Source organism: Delphinus delphis, chromosome X (assembly GCF_949987515.2).
Source record: "Delphinus delphis chromosome X, mDelDel1.2, whole genome shotgun sequence".
Taxonomy (NCBI): domain Eukaryota; kingdom Metazoa; phylum Chordata; class Mammalia; order Artiodactyla; family Delphinidae; genus Delphinus; species Delphinus delphis.
The window spans coordinates 106,300,764-106,326,310 of NC_082704.1; the positions used below are offsets into that span (position 1 = coordinate 106,300,764).

The window sequence follows — 25,547 nt, forward strand, 5'->3', positions numbered from 1 at the left end:
CCCTGCATCGGCAGGCGGACTCTCAACCACTGCGCCACCAGGGAAGCCCTGCTGTGCCATCTTGAAGGCAGAGTTTATAATACTACTACATTGACTTTAGGCTTGGACATGTGATGTAATTTAGCCAATGGAATGTGAGTAGACGTGATGTGTGCCACATCTGAGCATCACGCACGTCCATCATCTCTCTTGCTTGTTCTCTTTGCCATTAAAATGGGTATGTCCCAAGTAGGGGCGTCTCCTGGAGTCTGGACCCCGGAATGAAATCACATATGGAATTGCAGCAGCACACCTGCAAGTGCAACATGATATGAGCAAGGAATAAATGCTTGTTGTTGTAATCTTGAGATATTTGAGACTGACTGTTTTACAGCAGAGCTGACATTAATACACTTGCTCTCTCAAGGTATGAAGGGTCCTTGGGATATTTTAGGGTAGGAAGTGGAAATATTATATGTAAAGAGGGAAGAGATATGGGAACATATGTATATGTATAACTGATTCACTTAGTTATAAAGCAGAAACGAACGCACCATTGTAAAGCAATTATACGCCAATAAAGATGTAAAAAAAAAAGAAATATTATATGTATATTTTGCTATGTGGCTTCAAAACTTTAAGGGACCTGAGACATTATTTACACTGGTGGCTTTGAAACTTTTTGATGACAACCTACAATTAAAAAAATAATTTTACATTATAATTTAGTACAATCAAACATATATGTTCATGTATGTGTATGTAGACATGGTATATATGGAAATAAATATACATTATATATGTAAATAGCTATATACATGGAAATAGATTTTAAGAAACAATTCTTACTCTTAAGTGTACTCTAATATTTTCTAGTTTTCTGTTCGGGTTTATTTCTTTTAAAATGCTGCTTTTGATATGCTCAATCAATTTTACAGTTCACCAATGAGTCTTAATTTGCAGGTCAAAAAAATCACTGATTTAGAGAAAACTCTTCATTATAAAATGATGACGAGCTAAAAAGAGAGTGTACTTACAGTTACACTGCCATTATTTGGAACTTGGCAAAATTTAGATGTACTTGTAAAGTTCACACACTCAAAATATTTTTATCTATTTTTAAGGGAAGAATGGAGGCCACTAAGCTATGAAATAAAGAGAATTAAAGCTTGTCACTGCTTTACACATGGCAACTGATACATGAGCATAAAAATGAGCAGTTGATAAAATTAAGGTCAAAAGATACACGTGTAGTCCATTTTGAGTTTATTTTTATGTATGGTGTTAGGGAGTGTTCTAATTTCATTCTTTTACATGTAGCTGTCCAGTTTCCCAGCACCACTTATTGAAGAGACTGTCTTTTCTCCATTGTATATCCTTGCCTCCATTATCAAGCAGCTCAATATCAAAAAAACAAACAACCCAATCCAAAAATGGGCAGAAGACCTAAATAGACATTTCTCCAAAGGTATACAGGTCACCAACAAACACATGAAAGAATGCTCAGCATCACTAATCGTTAGAGAAATGCAATTCAAAACTACAATGAGGTACCACCTCACACCGGTCAGAATGGCCATCATCAAAAAATCTACAAACTATAAATGCTGGAGAGGGTGTCGAGAAAAGGGAACCCTCCTGCACTGTTGGTGGGAATATAAATATGATTATATTTTAAATGGCTGATTCAATACCAACCAGTTTTGCTATGCCAAACTGTTGCAAACTTTCCCACTCTGCCAGGATAATACTAATAAACTGGAAATTACCTGAACCTTAAAAAAACCCCATAAAACAAAACAAAACAATAACAACAACAAAACACAAAAAAGCAATTCTGCCAGTGATACTCTGGATCCTATCACCCTTATCTTCTTAAGCCCTTGCTCCTTCAATTATGCTTTTTCTTTCCTGCAATATATATTTCTGTTTGTCTTATTTGGATCATTCGCCCAGCATATATGCTGTGGTCTAGCCATCTTAAGAACCACTCTGCCCCTCAAAAAAGAAAACCCAATATTGGCTCTGCATCTTTCTTCAGGTACTAAATTATTCCTTTGTTTTACTTTACAGCGAAGTGCTCTAAAGCAGTCTACAGATACTGTCTCACTTCTTCACTTCTCATTTACTTTTTCAAAGTTTAATTTGGTTTTTATTTTTGTCAATTGTATACATATCCATTGTTAATAATTCAAATAATTCTACAAGGCTTGCTCTGAAAAATAGCTTGTTCCACCTAGCCACCACCATTTCTCACTTCCTAGAAGCAAACACTTAACTCTTTCAGTTCATTCTATTGGTATTTATGTCCATATCTAAATAACATGCTCACATTGTTATGTATCATTATCCCCCATTATCAACATTCTCCACCAGAGTGGTACATTTGTTATAATTGATGAACCTACATTGACAGATCATCAGTCAAAGTCCATAGTTTACTTTAGGGTTCACTCTTCGTTTTGTACACTATATGGGTTAGGATAAATATATAATGACATGAGTCATTATGGTATCATACAGAGTATTTTCACTGCTCTAAAAATCCTTTGTGGGGAATTCCCTGGTGGTCCAATGGTTAGGACTCTGAGCTTCCACTGCAGGGGGTACAAGTTCCATCCCTGGTCAGGGAACTAAGATCCTACAAGCTGAGAGGCACGACCCAAAAAAAAAAAATCCTTCGCGTTCTTCCTATTCATTCCTCCCCACCCTTTCCTACATGTTATCTAAATAACATGCTTACACAACCTAAGTGTCAACTGACAGATGAATGGATAAAGAAGAGGTGGTGTGTGTATATATATATATATATATATATACACACACACACAATGGAATACTACTCAGCCATAACAAGAATGAATTTTTGGCATTTGCAGCAACATGGATGGACTTGGAGGGCATCATGCTAAGTAAAATAAGTCAGACAGAGAAAGATAGATGCTGTATGATATCACTTATATGTGGAACCTAAAAACCACAACAGACTAGTGAATACAAAAAAGAAGCAGACTCACAGATAGAACAAGCTAGTGGTTACCAGTGGGGAGAGGGAAGGAGGGAGGGGCAATAGAGGGGTAGGGGTTAAAAAAAGGGTTATTATGAGATTATATGAAATCATGTGTGTGAAACTTTTGAAAATTGTGAAGCACTATAGAATTTACTTTTTTCTGTTGAATTTTTATTTTTAATTTTTAAAATTTATTTTAATTTTAAATTTTTATTGGAGTATAGTTGATTTACAATGTTGTGTTAGTTTCAGGTGTACAACAGTGAATCAGTTATACATATACATATATCCACTCTTTTTTTTAGATTCTTTTCCCTTATAGGTCATTACAGAGTATTGAGTAGAGTTCCCCATGCTATACAGTAGGTCCTTATTTGTTATCTGTTTTATTTATAGTAGTGTGTATATGTCAATCCCAGTCTTCCAATTTATTCGCCCCCTCCTTACCCACTGGTAACCTAAGTTTATTTTCTACATCTGTAACTCTATTTCTGTTTTCTAGATAAGTTCATTTGTACCGTTTTTTTTTTTTAAAGGGCGTATGCGTTTTTTTTTTAAAGAAGATGTTGGGGGTAGGAGTTTATTAATTAATTAATTTATTTTTTCTGTGTTGCATCTTCATTTCTGTACAAGGGCTTTCTCTAGTTGTCGCAAGTGGGGGCCACTCTTCATCATGCTGCGTGGGCCTCTCACTATCGCGGACTCTCTTGTTGTGGAGCACAGGCTCCAGACGCACAGGCTCAGTAGTTGTGGCTCACGGGCCTAGTTCCTCCGCGGCATGTGGGATCCTCCCAGACCAGGGCTCGAACCCGCGTCCCCTGCATTAGCAGGCAGATTCTCAACCACTGAGCCACCAGGGAAGCCCCATTTGTACCCTTTTTTAAGATTCCACATATAAGCAATATCATATGATATTTGTCTTTTTGTGTATGACTTACTTCACTCTCTATGACAATCTCTAGGTCCATCCACGTTGCTGCAAATGGCATTATTTATTTTATTTTATTTTTTTACGGCTGACTAATATTCCATTATGTGTGTGTGTGTGTGTGTGTGTGTGTGTATACACACACACACATATACAATCACATCTTCTTTATCCATTGCTCTGTTGATGGACAAAGAATCTTTAATTCAATGAAAAAAAGGAAAATGATAAATAAATAAATAAACAAACAAGTAAATAAATAAATGACATGCTTACGTTGCTACTTTGTGAATATTTAGCTTTGGCCAGAACCATTGGTTTCTGACTAGAGAAGAAGAGGATTTAGTTTCTTTTACTACCATCCCATCCCCTCTACACCTACATGCTTGTGCACACACAGAAGGACAAGTCCTTTTATCCACCATTCCAATATTATAATTTTAGTTATATCACTATTCAGTATTTATGTGATAATCCCTGTGTAAAATGTTCTTCACATTGGTTTACTCCTCATTTTGATGGAGCACAGCTGTGAATAGAGCACGTTTTCCATTGGCTTCCAGAGAAGGGATACATAGAAAGTAGATAGTTTTTAGAAATTACATGTCTGAAATTATCTTATTTCTACCATCCCACTTAATTGTTAGTTCACTGATACTTTTAAGAAGAATTAAAATAATATTTTATCCATCTTTTTTAGTTGTCCTCAGTGGAAGCATTGATCTAAATTACCTAGCCCACTGTTACTGGAAGTGGAAGATTCATATGTTTCTTTTTTATTTTATTAATTTCTTCTCTCATCTTTTGTACTTCCTTCTACTTTGTTGGGGATTATTTTGCTGCACTTTTTTCTAATTTCTTGAGATGGCTGCTTTAGCTCTTTAATTTTTAGTTTGTCTTCTTTTCTAATTTATACATTTGAGACTATATTCTCTAAGTTCCACTTTAGTTGCAGTTAATATGTGGTATTTCTTTATTCTCCAGTTCAAAATATTTTATAATTTTTATCATGATTTCCTTCTTGCCCAATGAGTTATTTAGAACTGTGTTTCTTAATTTCCAAACATGTGAGTATTTCTAGTTTTCTTTTTGTAATTTTTTTCTGTGTTAGTTGTTGTCAGAAAATATGCTCTGTATTATTTGGTCTTTTGAAATTTGTTGAGGCCAGCTTCATGGTCAAGCATTTTGTTTATAAGTATTGAATATTCTGAAAATAATTCTACATTGAGTATATTTTATTGTTGTATTTTATAAATATCCATTAGAACTTGTGTGTTCATCATGTTGTTCAAATTTTCCATATCCATTCTGATTTTTTATTCTATTTATTTATTAATTACTGAGACGTGTGCTAAAATCTCTATGTTTATGACTTTGTGTATTTCTCCTTTTTCTTTCAATTTTTGCTTTAATTATTTTGATGCTATATTATTAGGTACAAGTTTTAAATGGTTTTATCTTCCTGGTAAACTTTACCTTTGATGTATATAAAGTGATTATCTTTATCTCTGGTAATACTTTTTGACTTACATATTTTCTGACAGTACTATAGCTATCTATCCTAGCTTTCTTTTGATTAGTGTTTGCATGGTATATTTTTTTCTGTCCTTATACTTTAACATTTTTCTAGCCTTAGTTTTTAGATATTGTCACTTTTGATCAAAATGTAGTTTTTTGATTAAAATGTAGTTTTTTAAAGTTAAAATATATCTTTTCTAAGAACGTTTGTCTTTTAACTGGAGTATTGGATTGATTTACATTTGAAGGAATTAATAATAGGTTTTGGTCTTAATTAATCATTCTATTTTGTGCTTTGTATTTCTCTCTTTTATTGCATTATTTCAGATTGAGTACTTTTTAAATCGTTCTAATTTTTTCTACCAGTTTCAAAAATTAAACATTTTTTTCTTTTAGTGGTGCCCTTAGATTACAAAATACTTACTTAATTTGTCAAGTCTAAAATTCATAGGTACCTTTATTTTTCTCTTGGATACTGTAAGGGTCTTAGAACACTTAATTTCATTATTTCTCTCTTCAGTTATAAATTACTCTTGTTTTGTAAAAATTATATTTTAATCTCAAAAACATTATTATTATTGATATTTTAAAGTAATTTTTAAAAGATTTTCCGACAGCTCCACTTCTTCCTTGCCTCTATATTCTTTGTTCCATCATAATTCTTCCTTCTGGAATTTTTCTGCCTGAAATGCATTCTCTAGAATTTTCTTTAGTGAGATTCTGCTGGAGGCAAATTCTCTCCATTTTTGTTTGTCTTAAAACTTCTTCAATTTACAATCACTCTTGAGAATTTTCAACATAGAATTGGTGGTTATTTCCTTTTAGAATACTGAATATATCATTTTACCTTCCTCTGGTTTCCATTGCTCTCGTTAAGAAGTCAGCTTTCAGTCTGTCATTCATCTGAATGCAGTCTGTTCTTTTTTTTCACTCATTGCTTTTGAGATCTTCTCTTTGTCTTAGGTGTTCTGCAGTTTTACTATTATGTGTCTAAGGTAAAAGTCCTTTTATATATCCGGTTGGGACTCACTGGATTTCTTACGTCTGCAGATCTGTGTTTTTCATTAATTCTCAGTCATTAACTTTTCAAATTCTTACCCTTTCTTTTCTTTCTTGGAACTCTAATTAAAAATGTGTTAAACCTTTTCACTCTACACTCTACATAGAGTCTCTTAAATGCTTTTTATTAATTTTCTATACTTTTATATTCCTGTGCTGCATTTTGGATTCTTCTGACCTGTATTTCATTTTACCAACGCTCCCTTTTGCTATATGTAATCTGCTGTTAAACTAATCCATTGAGTTTTAAATTTTAGATTTTAATTGTTTTTTTTAACATCTTTATTGGAGTATAATTGCTTTACAATGGTGTGTTAGTTTCTGCTTTATAACAAAGTGAATCAGTTATACATATACATATGTTCCCATATCTCTTCCCTCTTGCGTCTCCCTCCTTCCCACCCTCCCTATCCCACCCCTCTAGGTGGTCACAAAGCACCGAGCTGATCTCCCTGTGCTATGCGGCTGCTTTCCACTAGCTAGCTATTTTACGTTTGGTAGTGTATATATGTCCATTTCTATAAGTTCTTTGGCTACATTTTCAAATCTCCCTGGAAACTTTTTGTGGTTTCCAGTAAAGTTACTTTCAGGCTTGTGTTTTATTTCATTAAGCTTAGTAGGAATAGTTGTTTTAGATCTGTGTCTTAACAATTCATTCCTATATTCAAAGTCTTCGAGGGTCTGTTTCTACAGTCTCTTATTTTTTCTTAATCTTAATTATGGTATCTCGTTTTCTTGGGGCTTTCTTATTTTTGTCTGTGTAATGGTCATTGTTCTTGAAAACGGTGTGGGACTTCTTTGCAACCTAGGAATGATGTGCCTTCCTCCAAATAGTATTTGCATTTACATATGCTTTAGGATCACTAACAGTGGTTCTTCAACTTGGCTATATATAGAATTGTCTGATGAACTTTAAAAAATCCTGATGTCCAAGCTGAACTATATAGACCATTTAAATCAGGATCTGCAGAAGTCGAATCCAGCCATCAGTTTTTAAAGCTACTCAGGTGATTTCAGTGAGCATCCACGGCTCAGAACTGCAGATATAAAATAACAACCCTTTCTGACTTACTTATATACACTACCAAATGTAAAACAGATAGCTAGTGGGAAGCAGCCTCATAGCACAGGGAGATCAGCTCGGTGCTTTGTGACCACCTAGAGGGGTGCGATAGGGAGGGTGGGAGGGAGGGAGATGCAAGAGGGAAGAGATGTGGGGATATATGTATATGTATAGCTGATTCACTTTGTCATAAAGCAGAAACTAACACACTGTTGTAAAGCAATTATACTCTAATAAAGATGTTAAAAAAAAAAAAAACAACCCTGCTTGAAGTTGTTTTTGGCCCACCCAGGTGATTTGACTTTGGGATGCGAATCTGCTGGAAGCTACTGTCTTTACAAATTCTGAGAGATTTCCCCTTCATCCACCACTTGCTCAATACCAGTTGGCATATGGTAACTTTTTTCTAATGTCAACAGTATATTGAAGATGAGGAATACAGGGACAGGATTATAGGAGATTTTGAGAGAGTATTTAATTCATCTACCTCCACCATTTATGAATCATACGCAAAGCATTTTTTACCTTATCCAATTATTCATTCATTACATTAGCTGTACTAAGTTAAAGATAACGATGGTGAAAACGTAAAACGCTTTTTGAATTTTATGGTGTTGTCCATGAAACATGTTGGTTTTATCATGTATTATTTAATTTCTTCTGGGAAGTTTTCATGCTGACCCCTAAAGAATATCTGTAGGGTCTGATTATTCAACTTGTAAGTAAAACGATTAATTTTATTGAAGGTGGACCTTGCTATCTCCTGTTGGAAAGACCCCTAGACAATGTTAATGCATTATGAAATCATAAATTGAAATTGGCTTGCTTTTATCTGTAAGGATCTTGGCATGTATTAGGATTAATCAATATATTACTCCGACGTATACTTCATTTTTTGATAACACATTACATTTAGTATGAGCAGCAGAAATCATGATTTTATGTTAACGGAATGACATCATCTTCCTTTTTTCCTTTCAGCATTAAATACCTCATTCCTGTGTTGGGAGATAACACGTTGCGGCATTTGTCAGTGTTATTTCCAGTCCAACTTCTCCTTTTTAAGTTCATTATTCTTTTAGGTTCTTAATTATGAGCTGTCTTCTACTCAGTGTAGTTCACTATTTCTGTAATCATAAGAATCCATTCTCAGTCCTTTATAGGTGAAAAAAGGACAAAAACTACCCAAGCAGCCATTGAGTGCTGGGTACTGGAGCGTGTCCACTAACCTGTCAGCATTTCCCAAGATGTGTGTTGGGCAGAATTAAGTAGGTTCATAGATATTCTGTAAAATATATTTCCATGGTCAGGTAAGTTCAGGGAGGGCTAGATTAAATGAAGTTAAGCTGGTTTGTTTAAGGGAGGCTTGGTAGAATCTTTAATATCCAAATATGCATTTTGAATTTCTCAAGGAAATATTTTATTTGAGCATTTAAAATGATTAATGTTCTTCAGAAATTTGGAAAATACTCATATATGATGATATTAAACCTTCATAATTGCCTTTTCACGTAATTATTGGTCCTGTTTTTACAGATGAGGGAACTTAGGTTTAAAGAAGTTGTTAGTTTGTTCAGTGTCAAAGAGCTATGAGGTGGAGTCTGGATGCGGATTCAGATCTGTTGTATACAAGAGTCTGCATTCACTCTTCCTCTCCCTTGCTCCCTCCCTCCTTTCTTCTCATCCTGCCTTTTAAAATTACATTTATTTATATGATTGTAAAATTAACATATATTTTCACTGAAGACTCTGAAAAAACAAACAAAAGCACAATGAAGAAAATAAAAATTACTCATAACCTCCTTCCCTGAGATAACATTAGAATTTTAATTAAATTAATTAATTAATGGCTGTGTTGGGTCTTCGTTGCTATGTGCAGGCTTTCTCTAGTTGCGGCGAGTGGGGGCTACTCTTTGTCTTGATGCACGGGCTTCTCATTGCAGTGGCTTCTCTTGTTGTGGAGCATGAACTCTAGGTGCGCGGGCTTCCGTAGTTGCGGCATGTGGGCTCAGTAGTTGTGGTGCACGGGCTTAGTTGCTCCACGGCATGTGGGATCTTCCGGGGCCAGGGCTCGAACTCATGTCCCCTGCATTGGCAGGCGGATTCTTAACCACTGTGCCACCAGGGAAGTCCAGCATTAGAATTTTAACATTTTATTTTATTACTCTTTTTTTGGACTTTTTTTTTGATGTGGACCATTTTTAAAGTCTTTATTGAATTTGATACAATATTGCTCCTGTTTTATATTTTGGTTTTTTGGCCACGAGTCATGTGGGATCTTAGCTCCGTGACCAGGGATCGAACCCGCACCCCCTGCATTGGGAGGCGAAGTCTTAACCACCCGACCGCCAGGGAAGTCCTGAATTTTAACATTTTAAATGTTTTAAACACACATGTAAATTATATCTATATAGTGTGTGTGTGTGTGTGTGTGTGTGTGTGTGTGTGTGTTTTACAAAATCCATATCATACTGTGTGTATTTTTAAACCTGCACTGTTAATTTAATGTAATTAAATAATCTTCTATAATTCAATTCTAATGGCTGCAAATTATTCCATCACAGGCATGCACTAAATTTACTTAGCCAGTTCTCTGTTGTTGGACTTGTAAGTTGTAGCCAATTTTTCACTGTTATAAATAGCATTATGATGAACAACTTAGTACATTACATCTTTGTGCACTTGTCTGATTTTTCCTTTGGATTAAACATATACACTCTACTAATAGTGTAGGAGAGTGCTTGTTTATTCATGTTCTGGTCAATATAAGTCTTATATATTTATTTTTATTTCTTGACATTTTTATAAGCAAAACATGCTTTTTATTGTTTAGCTCATTATTACCTCAGTTGTGCCCCTTTGGCTGTCATTAAGCTGCCCTCCTAGTAGTAGGGCTTGTGCCCTATATGATTCGTCCATGAGTGGAGGTTATTTTGCATCCAGCTTTCTTGCTGGTTTTGCCTTATGATATGAATTAGTCAAATCAGTCAGTGAGGTAAGGAGTACAATCTGAGTATAAGACAAGTAATCCACATGGGTATTAAACCTACAGCCATGGTTTTCTTAGCTTCTTGTTCCAGTCTAGCAGTTTTCAACCTGTAGTACACATAACAGATGGCATTCACATGTTGGACACATCATATGGGTACACTCTGTGGACTTCTCACAATTTGTGACATGCTCCATATAATTATACTTCTTTTCTCCTGCTCTATAAAACATTTTGGAATAGAAGTTAGTGTGAGTAGTATTATAATAGGACAACTACTCTAATGTAAAACAAAATAAATAACTCACAATCATCCATCCTTAAAATTTTATTAGTAAGAAATTACTTGCCATGTATCTATAATAGTATAAAATCTCTGCTCTAGCAGAGATGAAAATGAACAATGCCTTAAACAAGATAGAGGTTAATTTGTTTATCAAAGTAAAATCTCAGCAGTTATGATGCTGCTGTACTGAGACGTCATCTAGAGCCCAGGCACCCTCCATCTTTTTGCTCTGTCATTCTTAGAATGTTGACTTCATCCACATGATCCAAGATGACTCTCCTAGCATCTGAATTCCAGGCAGCAAGAAGGGTATAAAATGGGAGTAGAGGGCCACATTCTTGCCATTAAGGACATGACCCAAAAATGTAAACTTTACTTTTGCTCATCTTCCTTTGACCAGAACATAGACACACAGAACCACACCAGTTACAGAATAGCATGGAAAATGTTTTAAACTGGGGAGGCTAAGAGTCTAGCTTAAAATCAGGGGTTCTCTTATTGTGAGAGAGAAGGGGGACAGCTGGAAGTGCCTGTCATAATGTTTCTCATGAGTGTATTGTTTCTGGGTACTTGATAAAACTGCCTTAACAATCTCAACCCTCTGGACCACTGATCACTGCAGTATCTACTGTCCTTCCCCTGCGTCCCAAACTGGTCAATATGCATTCCCAGTGGTCCTGTGTCTAGATCATTAACCACATTAGTGGACTGAACTGAATATGGGATACATGGTTTGAGACCCACATTGTTCAATATTTAAATTGCTCTTTTGTTCATGGTTTGAATTTTAATGAGAATTTAATTTGTGCTGGGGTCCTGGCCTTAATGTGAATAAACCTAAATGGTTAGCCTTACCATTTTTCTATACTGTTTACACAGGAGCAATGCTAAGCTGAACTAAATGGAAATTATCATGTGTTAGTTATTGGCATTTAGAGAATAAAGGGTATACATATTAAGAAAATGTAAAAAGAAACAATTTTATCGCTGCCATTTCAAAATGTGCCTTTAATATATCCCCCCTTTTTACCCAAAGGAAAATAAGCAAGTCAGCAATACATTTTAACTTGAAAAATTCTAGCTGAAACTTTCTTGGTTGGGGTGGGGTGTGGATTGTGGAAAGGTGGGATGACTACTCTTATTGTTAAGAAGCTGGCATCACTGGCATTTTTTCTGCTTTATTTTCCTAAATATTCAATCATGTGATCTCCCAGTTACATAGCATCTGCTTCCTTCACGTTTTAGCCTAGGGCTGGCCTTGAACGTGGTTATATCGTCATATGAAACAGAGAGGAATAGCCCTTGAACAGTCTTTAGTCATGGTTGATATGATGCTGGAAATAAAGGATCCAAGCTAATGAACATTAATATTAATGCATGTTTTACAGGTGCAGCATGAGTCTTTGATGTGTACTCAATTCAGGCAAACCTAGCAACTTGGAAAGTGTCATATACATCAAGTTCAGATCCGTGAGTAGATATGAATAACAGATGCTTCTGTGTTCTGGAGCACAGTTCTGAAACCCAACATGTTCTGAATGTTCTTTATACTCAAGGAATTTAACAAGCCAGATCAACATAATGACCATTAAACTCATACCCCACCCTCATATCCAACCCTTTTTCTGAATACTCATTTTAGAGAAATATGGGACTTTTTAGGATATGTGTGGGTGAGTCTACCTGTTGAAAGACAATTTCACACCTCTACCAATTTCCTAATTCTCTGTAGACCCCGATGGCTTTTTTTTTCTTCTCCTATGTTTCTTTTTTTTTTTTACATCTTTATTGGAGTATAATTGCTTTACAATGGTGTGTTAGTTTCTGCTTTATAACAAAGTGAATCAGCTATACATATACATATATCCCTATATCTCCTCCCTCTTGGGTCTCCCTCCCACCCTCCCTATCCCACCCCTCTAGGTGGTCACAGAGCAGTGAGCTGACCTCCCTGTGCTATGCGGCTGCTTCCCACTAGCCATCGGTTTTATATTTGGTAGTGTATATAAGTCCATGCCACTCTCTCACTTTTTCCTAGCTTACCCTTCCCCCTCCCCGGGTCCTCAAGTTCATTCTCTATGTCAGTGTCTTTATTCCTGTCCTGCCCCTGGGTTCTTCAGAACCATTTTTTTCTTTTTTAGATTCCATATATATGTGTTAGCATACGGTATTTGTTTTTCTCTTCTGACTTACTTTACTCTGTATGACAGACTCTAGGTCCATTCACCTCACTACAAATAACTTAATTTCGTTTCTTTTTATGGCTGAGTAATATTCCATTGTATATATGTGCCACATCCATCTTCTTTATCCATTCATCTGTCGTTGGACATTTAGGTTGCTTCCATGTCCTGGCTATTGTAAATAGTGCTGCAATGAACATTGTGGTACATGACTCTTTTTGAATTATGGTTTTCTCAGGGTATATGCCCAGTAGTGGGATTGCTGGGTTATATGGTAGTTCTATTTTTAGTTTTTTAAGGAACCTCCATACCGTTCTCCATAGTGGCTGTATCAGTTTACATTCCCACCAACAGTGCAAGAGGGTTCCCTTTTCTCCACACCCTCTCCAGCATTTATTGTTTGTAGATTTTTTTGATGATGGCCATTCTGACGGGTGTGAGGTGGTAATCACTGTAGTTTTGATTTGCATTTCTCTAATGATTAGTGATGTTGAGCATCCTTTTGTGTGTTTGTTGGCAATCTGTATATCTTCTTTGGAGAAATGTCTCTTTAGGTCTTCTGCCCATTTTTGGATTGGGTTGTTTCTTTCTTTGATATTGAGCTGCATGAGCTGTTTATATATTTTGGAGATTAACCCTATGTCCGTTGATTCATTTGCAAATAATTTCTCCCATTCTGAGGGTTGTCTTTTCGTCTTGTTTATGGTTTCCTTTGCTGTGCAAAAGCTTTTAAATTTCATTAGGTCCCATTTGTTTATTTATTTGTGTATTTATTTTGCGGTACGTGGGCCTCTCACTGTTGTGGCTTCTCCCGTTGCGGAGCAGAGGCTCCGGACGCACAGGCTCAGCGGCCATGGCTCACGGGCCTAGCCGCTCTGCAGCATGTGGGATCTTCCCGGACCGGGGCACGAACCCGTGTCCCCTGCATCGGCAGGCGGACTCTCAACCACTGCGCCACCAGGGATGCCCCCATTTGTTTATTTTTATTTCCATTTCTCTAGGAGGTGGGTCAAAAAGGATCTTGCTGTGATTTATGTCATAGAGAGTTCTGCCTATGTTTTCCTCTAAGATTTTTATGCTGTCTGGCCTTACAGTTAGGTGTTTAATCCATTTTGAGTTTATTTTTATGTATGGTGTTAGGGAGTGTTCTAGTTTCATTCTTTTACATGTAGCTGTCCAGTTTTCCCAGCACCACTTATTGAAGAGGCTGTCTTTTCTCCATTGTATATTCTTGCCTCCTTTATCAAAAATAAGGTGACCATATGTGCATGGGTTTATCTCTGGGCTTTCTATCCTGTTCCATTGATCAATATTTCTGTTTCTGTTCCAGTACCATACTGTCTTGATTGCTGTAGCTTTGTAGTATAGTCTGAATTCAGGGAGCCTTATTCTTCCAGCTCCATTTTTCTTTCTAAAGATTGCTTTGGCTATTCGGGGTCTTCCATACAAATTGTGAAATTTTTTGTTCCAGTTCTGTGAAAAATGCCATTGGTAATTTGATAGGGATTGAATTGAATGTGTAGATTGCTTTGGGTCGTGTAGTCATTTTGACAACACTGATTCTTCCAATCCAAGAACATGGTATATCTCTCCATCTGTTTGTACCATCCTTAATTTCTTTCATCAGTGTCTTATAGTTTTCTGCATACAGGTTTTTTGTCTCTTTACGTAGGTTTATTCCTAGGTATTTTTTTCTTTTTGTTGCAGTGGTAAATGGGAGTGTTTCCTTAATTTCTCGTTCAGATTTTTCATCATTAGTATATAGGAATGCAAGAGATTTCTGTGCACTAATTTTGTATCCTGCAACTTTACCAAATTCATTGCTTCGCCCTAGTAGTTTTCTGGTAGAGTCTTTTGGATTCTCTATGTATAGTGTCATGTCACCTGCTAACAGTGACAGCTTTACTTCTTCTTTTCTGATTTGGATTCCTTTTATTTGTTTTTCTTCTGTGACTGCTGTGGCTAAAACTTCCAAAACTATGTTGAATAATAGTGGTGGGAGTGGGCAGCCTTGTCTTGTTCCTGATCTTAGTGAAAATGGGTTCAGTTTTTCACCATAGAAAACAATGTTGGCTGTGGGTCTGTCATATATGGCCTGTATTATGTTGAGGTAAGTTCCCTCTATGCCTGCTTTCTGGAGGGTTTTTTTTTATCATAAATGGGTGTTGAATTTTGTGGAAAGCTTTTTCTGCATCTATTGAGATGATCATATGGTTTTTATCCTTCAGTTTGTTAATATGGTGTATCACATAGATTGATTTCCATATATTGAAGAATCCTTGCATTCCTGGGATAAACCCCACTTGGTCATCGTGTATGATCCTTTTAATGTGCTGTTGGATTGTGTTTGCTAGTATTTGGTTGAGGATTTTTGCATCTATGTTCATCAGTGATATTGGCCTGTAGTCTTCTTTCTTTGTGACATCCTTGTGTGGTTTTGGTATCAGGGTGATGGTGGTCTTGTAGAATGAGTTTGGGAGTGTTCCTCCCTTTGCTCTATTTTGGAAGAGTTTGAGAAGGCTGGGTGTTAGCTCTTCTCTAAATGTTTGATAGAATTCGCCTGTGAAGCCATCTGGTACTGGGCTTTTGTTTGTTGAAAGATTTTTAATCACAGTCTCAATTTCAGTGCCTGTGATTGGTCTGTTTATATTTTCTGTTTCTTCCTGGTTCAGTCTCGGGAGGTTGTGCTTTTTTAAGAAATTGTCCATTTCTTCCAGGTTGTCCATTTTATTGGCATAGAGTTGCTTGTAGTAATCTCTCACTATGCTTTGCATTTCTGCAGTGTCAGTTGTTACTTCTCCTTTTTCATTTCTAATTGTATTGATTTGAGTCTTCTCCCTTGTTTTCTTGATGAGTGTGACTAATGGTTTGTCAATTTCATTTATCTTCTCAAAGAACCAGCTTTTCTGCTAACTTTGGGGGTTTTTTGTTCTTTTTTCTCTAATTGCTTTAGGTGTGAGGTTAGGTTGTTTATTTGAGATGTTTCTTGTTTCTTGTGGTAGGATTGTATTGCTGTAAACTTCCCTCTCAGAACTGCTTTTGCTGCATCCCAAACGTTTTGGATCATCGTGTTTTCATTGTCATTAGCTTCTAGGTATTTTTTGATTTCCTCAGTGATCTCTTGGTTATTTAGTAGTGTATTGTTTAGCCTCCATGTGTTTGTGTTTTTTACAGATTTTTTTCCTGTAATTGATATCTAGTCTCATAGTGCTGTGGTCAGAAAAGATACTTGATACAATTTCACTTTTCTTAAATTAACCGAGGCTTGATTTGTGCCCCAAGGTATGATCTATCCTGGAGGGTGTTCCATGAGCACTTGAGAAGAAAGTGTTGTCTGTTGCTTTTGGATGGAATGTCCTATAAATATCAGTTAAGTCCATCTTGTTTAATGGGTCATTTAAAGCTTGTGTTTCCTTATTTATTTTCATTTTGGTTTATCTGTCCTTTGGTGATAGTGGAGTGTTAAAGTCCCCTACTGTGGTTGTGTTACTCTCGATTTCCCCTTTTATGGCTGTTAGTATTTGCCTTATGTTTTGAGGTGCTCCTATGTTGGGTGCAGAAATATCTACAATTTTTATGTCTTCTTCTTGGATTGATCCCTTGATCACTGTGTATTGTCCTTCTTTGTCTCTTGCAGTAGTCTTTATTTTAAAGTCTATTTTATCTGATATGAGAAATGCTACTCCAGCTTTCTTTTTTTTTTTTTTTTTTTTTTTTGTGGTACACGGGCCTCTCACTGTTGTGGCCTCTCGCGTTGCAGAGCACAGGCTCCGGACGCGCAGGCTCAGCGGCCATGGCTCACGGGCCCAGCCACTCCACAGCATGTGGGATCTTCCCAGAGCAGGGCACGAACCCGTGTCCCCTGCATCGGCAGGCAGACTCTCAACCACTGCGCCACCAGGGAAGCCCTCCAGCTTTCTTTTGATTTCCATTTGCTTGGAATATCTTTTTCCATCCCCTCAACTTTCAGTCTGTATGTGTCCCTAGGTCTGAAGTGGGTCTCTTGTAGACAGCATATATATGGGTATTGCTTTTGTATCCATTCAGCCAGTCTGTGTCTTTTGGTTGGAGCATTTCATCCGTTTACATTTAGGGGAATTATTGATATGTATGTTCTTATTACCATTTTCTTAATTCTTTCGGTTTTTTATTGTAGGTCTTTTCCTTCTCTTGTGTTTCCTGCCTAGAGAAGTTCCTTTAGCATTTATTGTAAAGCTGGTTTGGTGGTGCTGAATACTCTTAGCTTTTGCTTGTCCGTTGAATCTGAATGAGGTCCTTGCTGGGTAGAGTAATCTTGGTTGTAGGTTTTTCCCTTTCACATTCAGCCTTTTTAAAAAAGAAGGATATTTTGCCATTTGTGACAACATAGATGGACTTGGAGGACATTATGACAGTGAAATAAGCCAGACACAGAAATTAATTCTTATTGTAGCATATCCCATCCAAAACCATTGGCAAAGACAGGCAGCAAAGAAATGTGCCACACCTGGCTCATCATTTGCTAACCCCTCTCGACCTAATGCTGTAAACTCCTCATCACGTGAATGTTACATAAGAGCAGAAGCTTTGTTTTGTTCATTGCTGTACTGCCAACAGCTAGAACAGTGCCTACAAGCAGCAAGTGCTCAATACAAGTTGATGTTGCTGGACATAAATATAGCTCTGAGCCTTGAAAGAACAAAGTCACCTTTTCATAACCAAGGTTATATATGCAAATATTAGCTTCTTCTAATTCCCATTTCCATTATGGAAACTTTTTTGGCAAAACTCAGATTTACAGGTCTGCATCTGATCTGCTAAACCAGTCACAATACATGTCACTGGAATAAAAGTACATTTCAGATCTGAGCATTTGTGAGTATGCAAGTATAAAGATTGTTATTTCCAAGGTTCATGTTTTACCAAATTAACATTTCATGCAAGATAAATAAGTTCTGTGCCTATAGCTAACAATACTGTATCATATACTCACATTTTCCTAATAGGGCAGATTTTTTTTTTTTTTTTTGCGTACGCGGGCCTCTCACTGTTGTGGCCTCTCCTGTTGCAGAGCACAGGCTCCGGACACGCAGGCTCAGCGGCCACGGCTCACAGGCCCAGCCACTCCGTGGCATGTGGGAACTACCTGGACCGGGGCAGAAACCCGTGTCCCCTGCATTGGCAGGTGGACTGTCAACCACTGCGCCACCAGGGAAGCTCTAAGGCAGATCTTATGTTAAGTGTTCTTACAACAAAAAAAATAATGAAAGTGATGAGAGTAAACTTTGGGAGGTAATGGAGGTCTATGGATGTCTTGATGGTGGTGTATACTTATCCCCAAACTCATCAAGTTGTATGCATGAAATATGTCCCGATTTTACATGTCAGTCATACCTCAGTGAAGTGTTTTTTTAGAGAATGTCTTAGTTTGCATTTCCCCAGAAGCAGACCTCAAGGCAAAGACTCAAGTACAAGTAGTTCATCTGGAGGTGAGGAAACATTGGTATGGGAGTGGGGAAGTGAGATAGGAAAGAGAAGGTGGCCAAAAAAACCCCACCAATGTGAGTGATTGTTGCTTAATGTCATGAGAAAAGTCTAGGAAACAGAGCCTCCCTCCTGCGGGGCAAGGGAGCCGGGATGTTTATATGCCAACTCCCATTAGTCATCTATTGAGACCTTTTGGGAGCAAGGTTGATGCTAAGTCTGGCTTTCTGTGTGAGCAGCAAGGTGGGCTTTGGTATCCTAAGAAAGCCCTGAGGCACAGGCACACAGGTTCTGGAAGCTGGAAGACAGCACAGCATGCAGTGAGTTTGTAAGGACTGAGGTTAGAGGATGTGGGCTGGGCTGCACAGATGTTGAGGGAGAGCTGGTTTTCCACAGTAAATGAAAGCACTCCTCCTGTTTCACAGATGGAACTGAGGCATGGGCAAAGCAAACTGAAATAATTCTTCTAAGACTTCGTTAGTGGTGTAGTAAGATAGGTGTGTCACAATGGGCTACCTTTTTTTGTTGTTGGAGTATAGTTGATTTACAATGTTGTGTTAGTTTCAGGTATACAGCAAAGTGAATCAGCTATACATATACATGTATCCACTCTTTTTAAGATTCTTTTCCCATATAGACCATTGCAGAGTATTGAGTAGAGTTCCCTGTGCTATACAGCAGGTTCTTATTAGTTATCTATTTTATATATAGTAGTGTGTATATGTCAATCTCAATCTCCCGATTTATCCCTCCCCCTCCCTTATCCCCTGGAAACCGTCAGTTTGTTTTCTACATCTGTAATTCTATTTCTGTTTTGTAAATCAGTTAATTTGTACCCTTTTTTAAGATTCCACATATAAGCAATATCATATGATATTTGTCTTTCTGTGTCTGACTTCACTCAGTTTGACAGTCTCTAGGTCCATCCATGTTGCTGCAAATGGCATTATTTTGTTCTTTTTTATGGCTGAGTAATATTCCACTATATATATGTACCACATCTTCTTTATCCATTCCTCTGTTGATGGACATTTAGGTTGCTTCCATATCCTGGCTATTGTAAATAGTGCTGTGATGAACATTGGGGTGCATGTATCTTTTGGAATTATGGTTTTCTTCAAGTATATGCCCAGGAGTGGGATTGCTGGGTCATATGGTAGTTCTATTTGTAGTTTCTTAATTAACCTCCATACTGTTCTCCATAGTGCCTGTATCAATTTACATTCCCACCAATAGTGTAAGACGGTTCCCTTTTCTCCACACCCTGTCCAGGATTTATTGTTTGTAGATTTTTTGATGATGGCCATTCTGACCGGTGGGAGGTGATACCTCATTGTGGTTTTGATTTGCATTTCTCTCATAATTAGTGATGTTGAGCATCTTTTCAGGTGTTTGTTGGACATCTGTATGTCTTCTTTGGAGAAATGTCTATTAGGTCTTCCACCCATTTTTGGATTGGGTTGTTTGTTTTTTTGATATTGAGCTGCATGGGCTGTTTGTATATTTTGGAGATTAAACCCTTGTCAGTTGCTTCATTTGCAAATATTTTCTCCCATTCTGAGGGTTGTCTTTTTGTTTTGTTTATGGCTTCCTTTGCTGTGAGGAAGCTTTTAAAGTTTCATTAGGTCCCATTTGTTTATTTTTGTTTTTATTTTCATTACTTTAGGAGATGGATCAAAAAAGATCTTGCTGCGATTTATGTCAAAGAGTTTTCTGCCTATTTTTTCCTCTAAGAGTTTTATAGTGTCTGGCCTTAAAGTTAGGTCTTTAATCCATTTTGAGTTTATTTTTGTGTATGGTGTTAGGGAGTGTTCTAATTTCATTCTTTTACATGTAGCTGTCCAGTTTTCCCAGCACCACTTATTGAAGAGACTATCTTTTCTCCGTCACTTTAGCAGTATAATTTTTTCTTACTGCTAGGTAAAACATACACTGGATTGGAGGTGGTACCTTCTTGTGGAGACACTAGATGGTGCTGTTCTCTAAGTAGAAATCTACAACTAGCATTCTGATGCTGGTCTATTATTACAGCTTAGCACACAATTTTAAATCAGTTGGGCTTCAATCAATCAGAAAGTATTTACTGAATACCCATTAAGCGCCAGAGTTGGGCCTGAAATAGAAAGGAAAATAGCATTAAGAAGAGAAAGGCAGCAAAGCCCCAAACCTAAGCAGGAGCTTTCCAATTTAAATCAGCCTGGATTTTCCCTTTCTTTAGAGAACCTGTAGAGAATTTATGTAGCATAAGAATTTTATTTTTTGTGTGAAAGAACTTTGTATTAATGCAACCATATTTAGCATCAGTGTTTGACTATATTTTTGATTGAATGTTATATATTCAGTTACTGATTAACTATATTTGCTTTCTGACTTTATAACGAAATAAAAAGCCATGTTTTCTGTAAAATAATGTTTTAATATCCTTCTCAAATATGTCTTCTCCATGAAGCTTTACCTGTGAAATCCCACTAGCTTTAATTACTCCAAACTTCTCTTCTTTCCCTTAGTAACTCTAGGGAGTCCTTAAAGCAGTGCTTCCTAAACTTTCATGTGCATAACAGGTACCTGGGGATCCGGTTAAAAAGATTCCGAGTCAGTGGTCTGGGGTACAGTCTGAGATTTTGCATTTCTAATGATCTCCCAGATGGTATTGATACTGCTGCTCCATAGGCTGCACTCTGAGTGGATTTCCACTGGGAAATATGGTGGTTGAATGAGTTTTGCCCCAGGTAGAAACATGTTTTAATTTTAATTTCCTGTAGGAAGAGTACTTTCTTCCTTTGTGACTCTCCTTCCATCTTCAACTTCCTTTACCCCAGCCCCACCATGTTTTTATAATTGTGTACATTGCATATAGTAGACACTTACTATATGAAGATGATGCTTGGGAAAAGAAAAACTGTTTTGCCCTAAAACATGGAGTGTTGGATAGATTCCATTTGTCCTTCCAGAGCCAGTCTCCTTTTGTGTTTGCCCTGGGATGCTGACCTGTGTGGATCTCATCAAGGTGTTTTATGTCCTCTGGCTTCCAGGTAGGTTCAGCCCATGGTAGCCCCAGCAGAAGTTCAGAGAGGGAGTGAGATCAGGTATTTATCTCTTGGCTCCCTCCCTCCAAAGTTACCTTGGGCTGGCTGAGAACTTCTGAAGGTCAGTGCCCTTCACACAACTCTCTCCTTTTGCTTTCTGGAAACTGTTCCCTTCCCCCGCTCCCTTTCAGCCTAGGGGTTGTAATTGTCCCTGTATTATTAACCCTGGGCTACTTGTGGTTCCCCTGCATCTTGCCCACACCTTTTTAAAAGAGGTCCTTTTAATATAAATCCTCCTCAAATTAACCTAATTTGCGAGTGCCAACCCATTTGGACCCTGACTGAAACACTTGGTTGCCATTGATTTTGGAAATATAAATAGGTAAAATTTGATGGAGCTGTAGGAAGACATAAAATAACAGAATTTGAGCCAAATAGAAAAGGCTTGATTTTGACAAATATTTAATTGCTTTACAATTTCAGGGACATGTCAGTATTGTATGATTTTATCAACTCTGTGGGGCAATGACTGAAATTTGACTTAGGTTTTCCATTATCTCTGTGGTATTTGAAAGATTCATACAAATTCTTCTATTTCTCGTGTCAGTGTGGGTCAGAGTCTAAGTTAGATGTAGCTGAGCAGGGGCTTCTGGCTTGTTAGAGATTTCCCAGACTGCTGGTCTTTATTCTCATTACAATGGATTATGACAAACAACAGAAATGTAAATTTCACTTACTCTGCAAAACAATGGTAATCATTGTCTCTCTTTGACTCACCCTTTTTATCTGAACAGATTAATTTTGCTATTCTCTCATCTGACGGTATCTGTGCATACGTATGGGAATATAAAGATACTCAATCCAAGTATTTACTTACAAAAAAAGAGCTTTATAGTGGTCTGATTGAAGGAGATATGCTTTGTGTTAAATGTACCTATTACCATATTTAATTTACACCTATTAAAATGTCAAAGAATGATCCATTTTGAATTTGACCTGGAATATTCCAGGGTGATAAAGTTTCTAGTCCTCTTTGCGACAGGGATTTCTTTTTGGCTGTATTGACTCCTTCTCCACGAGACTCTAGCACTTGAGGCTGCAAATTCATTCTTCTCCTAAATAAATGGTCACGATGTTTACCAGAATTTTATTACTATGGCAGAGACCTCATCATTGGGATTTTTTTTTTAATGGGGAAATTTCATGGCCTGTTTTCAAGGTTATTGCTCAGAGCACCAGATATGTAACAAGGTTTTATTTTTCTTTTATATATTGTCACAATCGATGCCAACATAGCAGTTTCAATTGCTCAAATGATCATGGCAGCAGGAACTTTTTCATTCAAGACAGTTAGGAAATCTAGTCGGAATGTTTAGAAAAATAAACAGTCGTTGATGGTTTACTAATTGATTTCTTCTTCACTTTAATCATTCATCCGTTCACCACCTGGTGATTGAGAACAAGTGCTAAGTATGTAGATAGGAACAATAAATAATCTTTCCTCATAGAGGTTATCTTTTTAGATGAGTAGCACCTGTACACAAATTAATTATAATTTATTTTAGCAATGATAAGGATACTAGGTACGTGACATAGAGGAAGGAGGGCCTAAGTGGTCTGTGGGGAGAGGGGTTAGTTAGGAGAGCTTCATAGAAGAGTTGACATCTGAGTATGGTTTTGAAGGTTGATTAGGAGATAAAGAGATGGCAAATGGGTAGGAGCCAATTTATAAAAAGTCTAAGGAAGTTGGGTTTTATCCTGTAGACAATGAAAACCTCTAGAGAATATTACCTAGGGAAGAAATATGGTCAAGTTTGCATTTTGGAAAGACAGACCTTTTTTGGTGAGGATGTAAGGGATGCCCTGGAAGGGAGGGGTGAAATTGTGTGTGTATGAAGAAAAGTAACTAGTTGCTACAGAAAGAGCCCACATAAGAGCTAAAGCCATTCTGGACTAAGGTTATAGTAGTGAGAATGAACAGAAAGAGGCAGATTCAAGAGATAATTAGGAGGTAGAATTGGCAAGACAATGTATGAGAAATTATTGCTAAGATATGGAGTATACATAAGAATATGTTGGGAAAATGGATAGGGAGAAAGGATGAGTTTACTTTTGGAATCTTTGAGATTGTGGCACCCCTAACAAGACAGCCAGACTACTAGATAACTCTGGAGCTCAGAAAATAAGTCTGGAGTAGAGCCACATGTTTGGAAATCAGGAAGTTGTTAAAAACCAGAGGAGTAGATGGGATGTTTGAGAGGTTGAGTGCAGAGCAGAGCCCTCCAAACTGCTTTTTTGTCTTCAGCTTTTCCTATGTGCAACACTCTAATGTCGCTAATTACAGGAGGATTTCCACCAGGATGCGGAGTGGGAGGGACATGCCCTGAGTTCAGTTAGGAAGATGGACTGCGAAGTTGCCTGTAAATGTAGGAAAAGAATGAGGAGAAGCTAAAGTCCCAGAGTCCAAGGAAAGAAAGAGTTTTAAGAAAGCAAAACTCAGTTGCTTAATGGGATAGGTTGGTTTAGATTAAAAAAAAAGAGAGAACATTAAAATTTTTTTAAACATGTGCAGTGATAGTCATTCTTAAGCAGAGGTCTCATTTTAGCATGGAACATGGATGACTCTGAAGTCAGAAATAATTGAGAAGGACCCCGAAGCATTTGAAATGGTTGTCATGGACTGCTTTGCTGAAACCATATGTCCTTGATAGGCTTATCTTCACTTCACTTTGAGCCATCTTTGCTATTTTTAATACCAGCAAGAAGTACTTTGAACACATATTTAAAATTATTTTCTTCAGAATTTGCCTAATCATTGTTTTTTCTATTCTGAAAAAATTTCCTCTGGTAAAATCAGGGGTGCAAAGCCTGCTTTTCTAGAAACAGAATGATGTATTCAAACTGCTGAGAGTGATTATTAGAATTCAGGGTCCAAACAGGGACATGACGGTAAAGTTCCTTCTGTCTATGCTGTGAGTAACCTTTGGTGAATCCACTTTGCAAAAACTGCTGCATGAGAGCCTGAGAGTGCTACATCCAGGCTCCCCACTGCTCCTAGTTTGCGACTGTTGATCAGACTTACTGCATTCTGTAGCAATAGGGATGTCAAGCTGTGCTATACTTGAATCAACAGAGAGAATAAAAGGAGTTGTTTATCTGTAAAGAGCGTCGCAGAAGTGTTACAGGAAACATGTGCTTGCATATATATACCTATGTTTATGTCTCGTTCAGTCTTCTGAAGTGAGGCTGGGAAGGTGACGCCCCTTCTCTTGGCCGCTTGTATGTAGGGAGAATCTGGGACCCTGCCAAGAGGTCTGTCAGTGAGCTAGCTGCATGCCAAGGCCGGGTGAGAAGGCTTGGTGGGGTCTAGGTATTAAAGTATTAAAGCAGGAAGATTATGACTTCAGAAGTCAATGGAATGGCTGGGAAGGGCTGAAAACAAGCTCAAATAACAATGGAAATGCCCAAATGTGGATAGTCATTGTTGAGATGAGACCCAAATGGAACTAATGCTGACCTCCTAGAAGCAGGCAGTGGCCAGATGGTTAAAAGCCACATACATCCAACTAAGGGAGTTAGATTTTTTTTTTTTTATCCTGAAGGCAATGGGAAGCCATCTGTTATCTCAGATCTTTGGTTTAAATATGGCAAAGGATGTCCTAGGATTTCTATGCATTCCTTCTACATAAATGGCTTTCATTCAGGTTTATTGAGATATGATTTACATACATAAAACTCAGTCATTTTAGTGTACAGTTATAAAAGTATTGACGAACACATACAGTTCTGTAACAGCACCTTCAAGCTATAAAATAGTTATATCACTCACTTTGTTCCGTTGTGGCCATTTGTAGCCAACCCTTCCCTCCACCCCAACCTCTGGCAACCACTGGTCTGTTATTGTCCCTGTAGTTGAGCCATTTTGGCACAGCCGGTATGGAAAATAGTTTGGCAGTTTCTTCTAAAGTTAAATATACATTTACTATGTGACTCAGCAATTGCACTCCTAAGTACTTACCCTCAAGAAATCTAAATTTATGTTA

General features: G+C 37.3%; 1 long non-coding RNA gene across 1 annotated transcript in view; it reads left to right on the top strand.

The window, feature by feature from the left end:
* The window catches only part of LOC132418344 (uncharacterized), a 122,681-nt gene that overhangs the window by 54,074 nt on the left and 43,060 nt on the right, over positions 1-25,547 (top strand). The window contains exon 2 of the long non-coding RNA XR_009517984.1: positions 12,221-12,302. This is a non-coding gene — a long non-coding RNA (uncharacterized lncRNA). The remainder of the gene's footprint in view (positions 1-12,220; positions 12,303-25,547) is intronic.